The sequence below is a fragment of the Cuculus canorus genome, chromosome W (assembly GCF_017976375.1).
Source record: "Cuculus canorus isolate bCucCan1 chromosome W, bCucCan1.pri, whole genome shotgun sequence".
Classification (NCBI taxonomy): domain Eukaryota; kingdom Metazoa; phylum Chordata; class Aves; order Cuculiformes; family Cuculidae; genus Cuculus; species Cuculus canorus.
Genome location: NC_071440.1, coordinates 8369691 through 8380167, shown reverse-complemented (window position 1 = coordinate 8380167; position 10477 = coordinate 8369691). Strand labels below are relative to the sequence as shown.

Here is a 10477-nt window from a genome sequence, read left to right as displayed (position 1 = left end):
ACAGTTGTGGGGCATGTTAGTAAGTAAACAAGGCAGTTTGAGCAGCAATTCAAGCAGGCAGGGCGAGCAGTGTCTAAGGCAACTGTTGCTTTCATTTTACTTCTCATTTAAGCCTCTTTTTCAGGTTTTGGGAAATCTCTTTGAACATTGTGTCATTTTAAAAGATCACAAAATAGTTTAGGGTGAAAAAGACCTTTAAGATCATCAGGTCCAACACTTAATCTAATACTGCCAAGTCCACCACTAAACTATGTCTCTAAGCACCACATCTGCACATCTTTTAAATACCTCCAGGAATGGTGACTCAATCACTTCCCTGGGCAGCCTGTTCCGATGCTTGACAACCCTTTCAGTGAGGTAATTTTTCTAATATCCAATCTAAACCTTCTCTGGCGCAACTTGTGGTCATTTCATTCTATCACTTGCTACTTGGGAGAAGAGACCAGCATCCACCTTGCTACAATTACCTTTCAGGTATTTGTAGAGAGTGATAAGTTCTCCCCTTAGCCTCCTTTTCTCCAGACTAAACAGCCCCAGTTCTCACTAGCTGCTCTTCATAAGACTTTTTCTCTAGCCCCTTCACCAGCTTCATTGCCCTTTTCTGGACACACTACAGCACCTCAATGTCTTTCTTGCACTGAGAGGCCCCACACTGAACACGGTATTTTAGGTGCGGCCTCACCAGCGCCAAGTACAGGGGGACAATCACTTCCCTACTCCTGCTGGCCACACCATTTCTGATACAAGCCAGGATGCTATTGACCTGGGCACATTGATGGCTCATGTTCAGCCAGCTGTCAACGAACACTGATGAGGTTTTATATTAATTAGCAGAAATGTCTAGAGAAGCTGATTACCACTGTATGTCTTAAAACATTTCTCAGGACGATGCTGTTAGTTTCCATTTTAATAAACTCAATCACATGTGTCAATATAATAATCTAAAATAATCTAATGGAATAAAGGCAGAAAAATCCAATAAGTCAATGATTCCATCAATGCATTTCTACTAAAGCTAGTTAGTACTCAGGGCTTATAAACAGTCTAAATATTTACTAAGTCTTTATGAATTAAATATTTTTTTAAAAAAGGTTGTAGTATAATTTTGAAGACAAATCTACCAATATATAAAATAAAGTGTTGCATATTAATCAGTACCAGAGGTTACCAAACCCATACATTTTTCAGCTTCTGAGAGAATCGGAGAGATTGAATTGCCTGTATCTGGTATCATCCCATCAATTTGAAATTCTCTCCAACTGTTGATGAATAATATGAACTGAAGATTAAAAAATAAATCAAGAGCATCTGATAAACTGAATAATTTTGCTGAACAAAGTATGTTCATAAAGAGAAAACCCATATGAATGATAATCCAAATTTGAGTTGCTAAAACTGAAACACTACCCAGTCATTAAGTTTCTTTAAATACAAGTATAGCATTAGCAATATTGTTAAAGGAGTATTATTTAATATCATTTCAGGAGGAAAACAAAGATATGGCAGAGAGACATTGTAGCAAATTCTGCTCTTGAATGGTTACAGAAAAACTCAAAACAGATTTGAATAGCTCACTCCATTCCTAAGCTGGTAGAAGCAAAGATCTCCAAAGATTTGCAACATGAATGACTTTTGAGATAACTTATAAGAATGCAAATAAAGGCAAATAATATATATATATATATATATATTACACTATGGAAACAATACATACGAACATATGCTGTGAGAAAAGAGAAAAAAATACCTGAAACAAGTTCCATAACAATATAAATAGGTTGTCGTTGTGTTCAAACTCCAATGAGTTTTACAATGTTAGGATGATCATACTGTTTGAGTATTCTGCAAAACATACAGCAAATTTATTATATTAGTAAACTTTATTGTATACATTGATTAAGTATCATAGGAAAATATCTTAAATCTTTAATATTATTTTAATGGAACACGCCATTACTGTTATCATTAAAAAAATCATGTAACAGATCAGTCATCATTGTGTTTGAATGCAGCACAACTCACTTATAAATCAAGATTGAATGTTATATTATTTTTATTATAATTCTACTGTTTGTCTACATGACAAAAGAACTGAAAAATAGCCTGACAGATCTGTAGTTCCTCAAGAACCCTTGTAATTAAATAACATTTCAGTGGTGGACCAATAGCAATTAGGTCAAAAAGCCTGCACAGCACTTCCCTATACTTTCCATCTGCACTGTTCAAATGCACACTCATTCCAATTTTGCTTTAAGAGATTAATCTGTACATTAAGTTTTAAAAGAATAGAAAGATAGCAGTTTCAACTTTGGGAATTAAACAAAAGCATTTACGTCTTCTTACATATTTACAATCTAAACCACCCTGCTGTAATTTACAAGTATGATGAAGAGCTAGGAAGAATTCTGGAAAGACATTACAACTTTTAAATGTTTCTTCTACTATTTGTTAATTTAAACCATGTCTTCTTTTTCTCTTTTTCATAAGAGAAAGAGTAAAATTCTAACGTATTTGCTACATCCATGCTTAGACAGAGCACATTTACTTTTATTTCATTATAAGACTGTTCTTCCAATGGCAGGCTGCTTAGCAAATGAAGCATGTCTGCAGTAGGTGAGTTAAGAGCCATTTAAAGACATTAAATAGTTATAGTGGCTGATATTAGAGATTTACATAAGATCATATAGTTTTCCGTATTGATATTACTGTTTTTTTAGTAAGAATGAAAATATATCAAGTTCCTTAGCAAGAAGAGAGAAAGATAATTTAAACAATATTAAAATTATCTCGCTATACCTCTCTACCATGGAGAAATTTATATATCCTGATGATATTTATATAGTTATATAATCAGTCTATATTTAGAATAATTAGAATATTGTGGTATAATTGCAATCTGAAAAATAAGTGTGCAATCGCATGCTGCCTGACACAGCAGAGAATCCCTCTTCTGAAGTGAATTCTTCCCAAGAAAAAAATAGTAAATGGGGGTCTATACTATAACCTCGCCAAATCTGATCAGCTCTATTAATCAAGCAGGTGAGAAAGCAGGATTTACGACTGTTATAATTCAACAGTTACAGTGCGACTATGCAGAGCAACAAGGGGAAGTGGAAAATTGTGCACCTGGGGAGGGACAATCCCATGCACAGTCACCCAACTGGAAAGCAGATCTGCAAAAAAGGAGGCACCAGTTGGTGGACAACAAGTTGAACGAGTCAGCAATGTGCCCTCATGGCAATGAAGGCAAAGCATATCCTGGGCTGTATTAGGCAAAGTATTGCTGGCAGATTGAAGGAGGTGATCCTTCCCCTCTACTCAGCACTGGTGAGGCTAAACCTGGAGTCCTGTGTCCAGTTCTGAGCTTCCCAGTACAAAAGAGATATGGACATGCCAGAGAGAGTCCAACAAAGGGTCATGAAGATTATTAAGGGACTGGAGCATGAGGAAAGGTTGAGAGACCTGGGTCTGTTTAGCCTGGAGAAGAGAAGGCTAAGGGGGGAATCTTATCAATGCTTATAAAGATCTAAGGGGCGGGTGTCAAGAGAATGGGGCCAGAATCTTTTCAGTGGTGCCCAGTGACAGGACAAGGGGCAATGGGCACAAACTGTGACACAGAAAGTTCCACCTGAACATAAGGAAAAACTTTTTTACTCTAAGGGTTACAGAACACTGGAAAGGGTTGTCCAAGGACATTGTGTAGTCTCCTTTCTTGGAGGTATTCAAAAGCTATCTGGACACAGTCCTGGGCAACCATCTCTAGGTAGCCCTGCTTAAGCAGGGGGCTTGGACAAGGTGAAACCCAGAGGATTCTTCCAACTGCAATCATTCTGTTATTCTGTGATATAATCACATTTAAAGTAAGTGTTTTTCAGTCTTTTTATCTGAATCCTTATGGAAAAATGCAGAAAAAGTTTTAAATTAAGGTACTTTCAATTAAAAAAATGTGTTTTATAGGCATAGTTTGCTTTGCTGAAGAGGTGATTTTGCCAATGCAGATGCTGCAGCATTCACACATTAAAAAATGCCTACTTTTAGTTACTGGGGCTACAGTTGTGGAACGTATTGAGGGAGAGAAAAAAAGGAAAAAAGTTTGAGAATAGCTTCTTTAAATTTTTATGAAGGTCAGATTTTATAAATTAATCTAGTAATAAAACCTGAAAAACACCATAGTGTAAATATGTTTTAATTAAATTTAGAAACTCTACCTGGCTTCTGACAGAAATTTGATTTTCAGTTCCTGAGGAAGATCTTCTTTACAAGTTTTTACAGCAACAGGAGTCTTATCCATTAATGTTCCTTTATATACCTCACCAAAATTACCCTGAAATCAGGAAAAAAAAATAATTCTAAGTAAACAAAGTCTTTGCCTTTTCATAAAAGAAAACTAAAGTAAGGAAAATAGAATAATCTCCATCAGATGCATTCCTTACATAAATTACTTAAATAAAGCAAAATGGGTTTTTTAGGACAGAAACTGAAGGAAGAAAGTGTCAGTCAACTCCCCCCCCTCCACACACACACACACACCATAGTCCCCTAAAACAAACCCAGAACCTGAAGATCTCATTCTTTTAGATAAGTTTTGTATTTCCCAAAGAACAAATCAACTCCATTTTAAATTTGTCAGGTAAATATTCAGATTAAACTCATTAATGTTTGCTACTATGTGGAGCTGTGTGTGAGTTTAATAAACAGCAAATATCTGCTAGAAATGGTTTCCTTTCTTTCCTCGTATTTCTTTATTCTAGAGGCCTAGACACTACTTCTGATATTTAAAATAGCATTAGATGCCCAAAGGCAAGTAGCTGAATGACTCCCAACATGCTTTTCCTCAGGCCTTCTGTCTAGAAGTACTTAATAGTGAAAATTGAAACTACCTTAAAGACTACTTAAGCATTAAAAATTGGGGTTTTCCCCTTAATTTAAAATATTTATTTGTAATTTTATATCTATTCCTTCTATTTAACCTTCATTTTGCAGAGTATTATAGAATTAATACAGAGTAAATAAATGGACCATTCAGAACTGAGGTGAAGCAAAATCTTCCACTTTAGTAAAGTTTGCATCATCTTCTACATCATACTTCCATGATTTTTCTATTAATCTTTTCCAGGCCACTCAAGATTTTATTATCCTTCAAATTTCTCATTTCCAGGGTAAATTATGACAGTTTATTTAACATTTTATCCTGGGAAACAGAATTTTTTGACAGAATTTAATTTCCTATTTCTTGAACAGTTTATCAATTCTTATAGTGTGTCTAAGGCAACTGTTGCTTTCATTTTACTTCTCATTTAAGCCTCTTTTTCAGGTTTTGGGAAATCTCTTTGAACATTGTGTCCAAAGTGGCACTTGCACTAAATTTGTTGGTAGTTGCAAAGCTGCTGAAAATGTAAGTGAGGTACGGGGCACTACTTGAGTTGGAGTGTTATAAAGCACAATTTGTGATAGAAACTATAACATATAAGAATGAATTTAACACATATATCATTGTGAGGTTACCTAACATTCATTAAGTCATACAAAACCAATGAGCATTTGTTTTAACAAGTGTTGATTAAATAATCTTATTATATCACATTTTTTATTTAGATAAAACATTCCTATTTTGCAACAATATTATTCTTTTGTAATATTGCACAAAGTAAAACAGCCACATAAAGCTTTATAGACATCTACGTATCTTAAAAGCCTTCCAAATAAGAAAAATATATGTGCTAGAGTTAGACATATTCAGCACTCAGACACATTACATCATTTCCCAGTGAAATTGATTTACATTTATTTAAAGCACGATGTTGTGTTTTGCATTAAAGTAAAAGAATTGGTATAAAATTGCATACCACAGTAATATAAAAGATAAGGCAAACAGGAAATGTACAGACTTCATGAGTGATATATACTTATTTAAATGTTATTTAGCTCATTTGATAACTTACTTTGCCCAGTTATTCTCCCAGTGTGACATCTTCATGACTAAGAGCCCATTTCTTGTCCTATGGAAAGGAAAGAAGAATTTTCAGTCTGTGTACTTTCTATAAAATAAATTTCAGATGGAAGAAAAGTACCTAAAGAAGGATTTTATTCAGATCACTTAATCAATAGCATGCTAAGAAGTTATACATTCAAGAGTTTGCAAAACATGTTTTAGAAATCTTGCTATGCAATATGATATTGAAATATATTATGCAGCATATCTCTATCAGAAAATTTGGCCTACAACAACAGTATACACTTTTTACATGCAAGCTCTGGAAAGGGTAGCTATCACACAGCTTCATTTTAGAATACAATAAAACATATTGCTAGATAAAAAAAAAAATCATCCTCAGTGTACTGAAAATAGAACCAATTTTCCGATTATGAATAAGACACATATTTGCATCTCTTAAACCTACTGTGGTAGTTTTATATATTACAGGAAACTACCTGAAAAGATAACATAACAAGCGCCGATTACAGTATCTTTTCAGTGTCGATGACCAATACCTCAAATATTCTGCAACAACCCACAGACACATCAAAACCAGTTATAAACTTCTTGCTACACAGACACATTTAATAAATATTTAATGAAAAAAATAGAGTAGGATATTTTAAGTCATTATAACCTATAAAATGAAAAAACTGTCTAATATTGTACATTTTTAATAGTCGACAGACTATCAGCATCTCATCTACTAACTACCTGGAAGCACGATTACCACCTGTCATATTATTGGTAATGTCCTAATTATATTTCAAGCAATCTCTATTAGTTATTGTGGTGCTATTAAACAGTCTTGTACCAGCATGAATGAAAAGTATGAGAGACTTTTAGCAAATTGTAAGAGGAGATGGAAACATTTTAATTCAAGGAATAACCATTTCCCAAAGTGTTCATAGTTTTTTGGACTTTATTCTTCCATTTCCTTTCAGTGTGAAAAACAGTAGTGAGTGAATTATTGCCCCCATTTTACTTAACTGCTACAAAGATATAAATATATTAAAACAAATTTGGAATAGGAGAATCTGTGTTAAGGCATTATATTGGTAAAAGTTTTTAGCATAAGATACAATATTTTTCAAGTGCTTTTTTTTTTTTGCCTCACAGCATTAAATGCACTTAAGTTTATTCTGAACAAAGTCTGTTTCATTTTGATTTAGATAACTTTATTTCTACTAATATATTTATCAAACTTTTCCTCTTAGTTATTAAAGCTAACAGCTATTTTCAATATTGCTAAGGTCACTGCCTTTGGGATCCTGTAATTGGTACTTGCTTTCCAAGTGAACCCCAGCATGCGATAATCATTACATTAGACAACAACACATATGTGGCTTTTATCATAGGTCAAAATTTCACTCACTATTGTTAATAAATTTACAGTATAAAATGATCTCAAAACCCAAACATGAAGCATGTGCTGCCCCATTACGCTCTCCCTCAAGCAGAATTTGCCAGGTTGGATGAAACTGAAAAAAACACTGTGGGTGAATACAAATACCTGTAATGCATACAGCATGCAAATATATTTTCAGATACAGCAGGTAGGAAATATTCTACTCTATATACTTAAAATATTTCTGAGTAAGCATCAACTATGAAAATAAAATTATAAATAAATAAATTTACATGCATAAATTAGTAGTAATAAGTTCTGTATTTCAAAACATTTACAGAAATATCTTGGGATTTTTCAACATAGGATAAAAGAAGTAGAATAGCCTCATACTTCATTATTTTTTTTTATTCCCCAAAACTACCTTTTCCTCCAACTTGGGCATTGATGGAAATATTTCCAACAGCTTTCATATTTTTATATAAAGGCTAAAGCTACATGCCATAGTAAGAGATATAGATCCTAAATTGTTAAGCTGAAATAATTAACTTCCTAACACTAAATATTTAGTACTATATCAGAGACGTACATCAGCATATTGTATGATAAAGTGTCTTCATTGTCCACCTGAAAACACAGAAAGGACATATTCACCAGGTTTCCAATGGCTCTCTCGCACCAAGAAGTCTCCTTGATGTTTTAACAGCTCCTGGGCTTCTGTTCTTGGAATTGCACCATGATACCAGTCTTGCCCTGCCAATGGTTTCTTGCTCTGCCAATGGTTTCTCAGTGGTTGATACTACATCAAAGAACTTGGAAAAAAATATTAAAGAAAAATGTTACTATAACAGTACATTTTGAGAATTTAGTTTTCCATGAAAAGTACGATAAACAACAATATTTTTCATTTCTGTAGCTACATTCTGTATTTCTATTAACAAACAAAATTAAGGCTATTCATTTACGCTAAAGGCACACTGATCACCTTTTTTTCTATTACTTAAAAAATATTGACCAAGCTATCACCCTTTCTCACACTTTCTGACATGCTATTAACAACAGTTCAAAATTAATCATGTCTTTATTCTGAGACAAATTTCTGCAATGTAAGAACATAAGAAAGAAAGAAACTGAGCTTTCAAAATTATTTCTATTGGCTAAATTATTGTCATAGGATTTAAAAACCCCATTCCAAATCAGTTAATAATTCTAAAAGCCATTTTCTTTCTAGCATTTACACCATAACAGAGAATAGGCACTTGGGCATATTGTGCTTATGAACTTGCATATAGTTTCTGAAGGCACAAAGAGTCTAAGATACTATTTTCATTGGTTATAAATGAAAGGTAATGAGTTTTAACCAATAACCTCACATATTAATTTTAAACAAGCTTATACTGTTTAAGAAAACACTTGGAAAAACATCTTTTTCGATGACTACTTCAGATTTATTTGTTATGCTAGTCTGAGAAGCCTTTGCTTAGGCTGTGTGTGATTCAGAATCATTAAGGCCAGAGCTCATATAAATTCTCACTGCTAGAGTGATAAATCTTTGAATAAAATAATAGACTCCATATTGCATCATGATTTGAACACATATCTAAACGTGTCCCAGAAAAGCCTGTTGAACTACATTTTAGATAACACACTGTAAACTGAATCCTCAATAAAGCCCTATCAAGCCCTATCAGGATCGATACTGAGGCCAATACTGTTTTAACTTCTTCATTAGTGACGTGTATGATGGGACAGAGTGTACCCTCAGCAAGTTTGTAAACAATGCAAAGCTGGGAGGAGTAGCTGATACACCAGATGGTTGTGATGCCATTCAGAAGGACCTTGAAAGGCTGGAGAAACAGACAGAGAAGAATCTCACACAGTTCAACAAGGGGAAGTGCACCTGAGGAGGAATAATCCCAGGCATCAGTACAGGCTGGGACTAACTGGCTGGAAAGCAGCTCTGGAAAGAAGGACTTTCCTCACAAAGAGAGGATGCTGGTGGACACCAAGCTGACTATGAGCCAGTAATTCATCCTTGCAGCAAAGAAGGCCAACAGCCTCCTGTCCTGAATTAGGAAGAGCATTACCAGCATGTCAAGGGAGGTGATCCTTCCTCTCTACCCAGCACTGCTGAGGCCACACATGGAGTCCTGTGTCCAGTTCTGGGCTTCCAAGTATGAGAGACATGGACATACTGGAGAGACTCTAGCGAAGTGCCACAAAGATGATTAAGGATTGGAGCATATTTCATATGATAGGTGGCTGAGAGCTGCAACAGTTTAGCCTAGATAACAGAAAGCTCAAGGAGGGACCTTATCACTGTGTATAAATACCCGATGGGAAGGAATGAAGAAGAGATCCTCTCAGCAGTGCCCACTGACAGGACAAGAGGCAATACCATTTGAACAAAAGAAAACACTTTTTTTATTGTGAGGGTGGTCATATACTGGCACAGGTTGCCAGAGAGGTTGTGGAAGCTCCATCTATGGAAATATTCAAAACTCAACTGGACATGGTCCTGAGAAACCTGCTCTAGATGACCTTTACTGAGCAGGGGGTTTGGACTAGATGATTTCAAGAGGTGCCTTCCAACCTCAATCATTCTGTAATTCTATATTAACATATGCCTTTAAGTCTGGGGGTTCCCAGTTATATCTCAAAAGGGCTAATTTAGTCCACAGTCCTGACGGAAAACTTGACAATATATTTAAAGGTCTGTCAGAGACTCATAGTCTCAGACATTGACATTGGGATCTAGAGCCCTGGGTGTCTTGAGTATTCCATCCAAAACCAACACCATAAAAGTAAAAATTCAGACCTGAAATTTATAAGATAAAGGCAATCATATTGGGAAAAAAAAAACCTGTCAGAAAGAACAACCCTCTGTACTAAGATCATAATTATTAAACATTAAAAAACTTAAAATATTTAAAATAAAGGAAATAATGCATGCGGTTATCCCATAAAAAGTAAGAGGTGGCTGTGACAGGTTGAAATCCCTCATTGGCAAAAACCAGACTAATTTTACCTGAAGGGAAAAAGTTGGTATTGAAGGCAATTCGTTCAGACTCTTCATTCAGTTCATGTATAACACAGTGTCAGAAGTACATGAAATGTATCCCTTTTTTTCTCTCCTCAGCTGATTAAACTTA

General features: G+C 34.8%; 1 pseudogene; it reads right to left on the bottom strand.

The window, feature by feature from the left end:
- Positions 1-1790: 1790 nt before the first annotated feature.
- LOC128850209 (tyrosine-protein kinase Fer-like) overlaps positions 1791-10477 on the bottom strand; it is a 60111-nt pseudogene continuing 51424 nt past the window's right edge.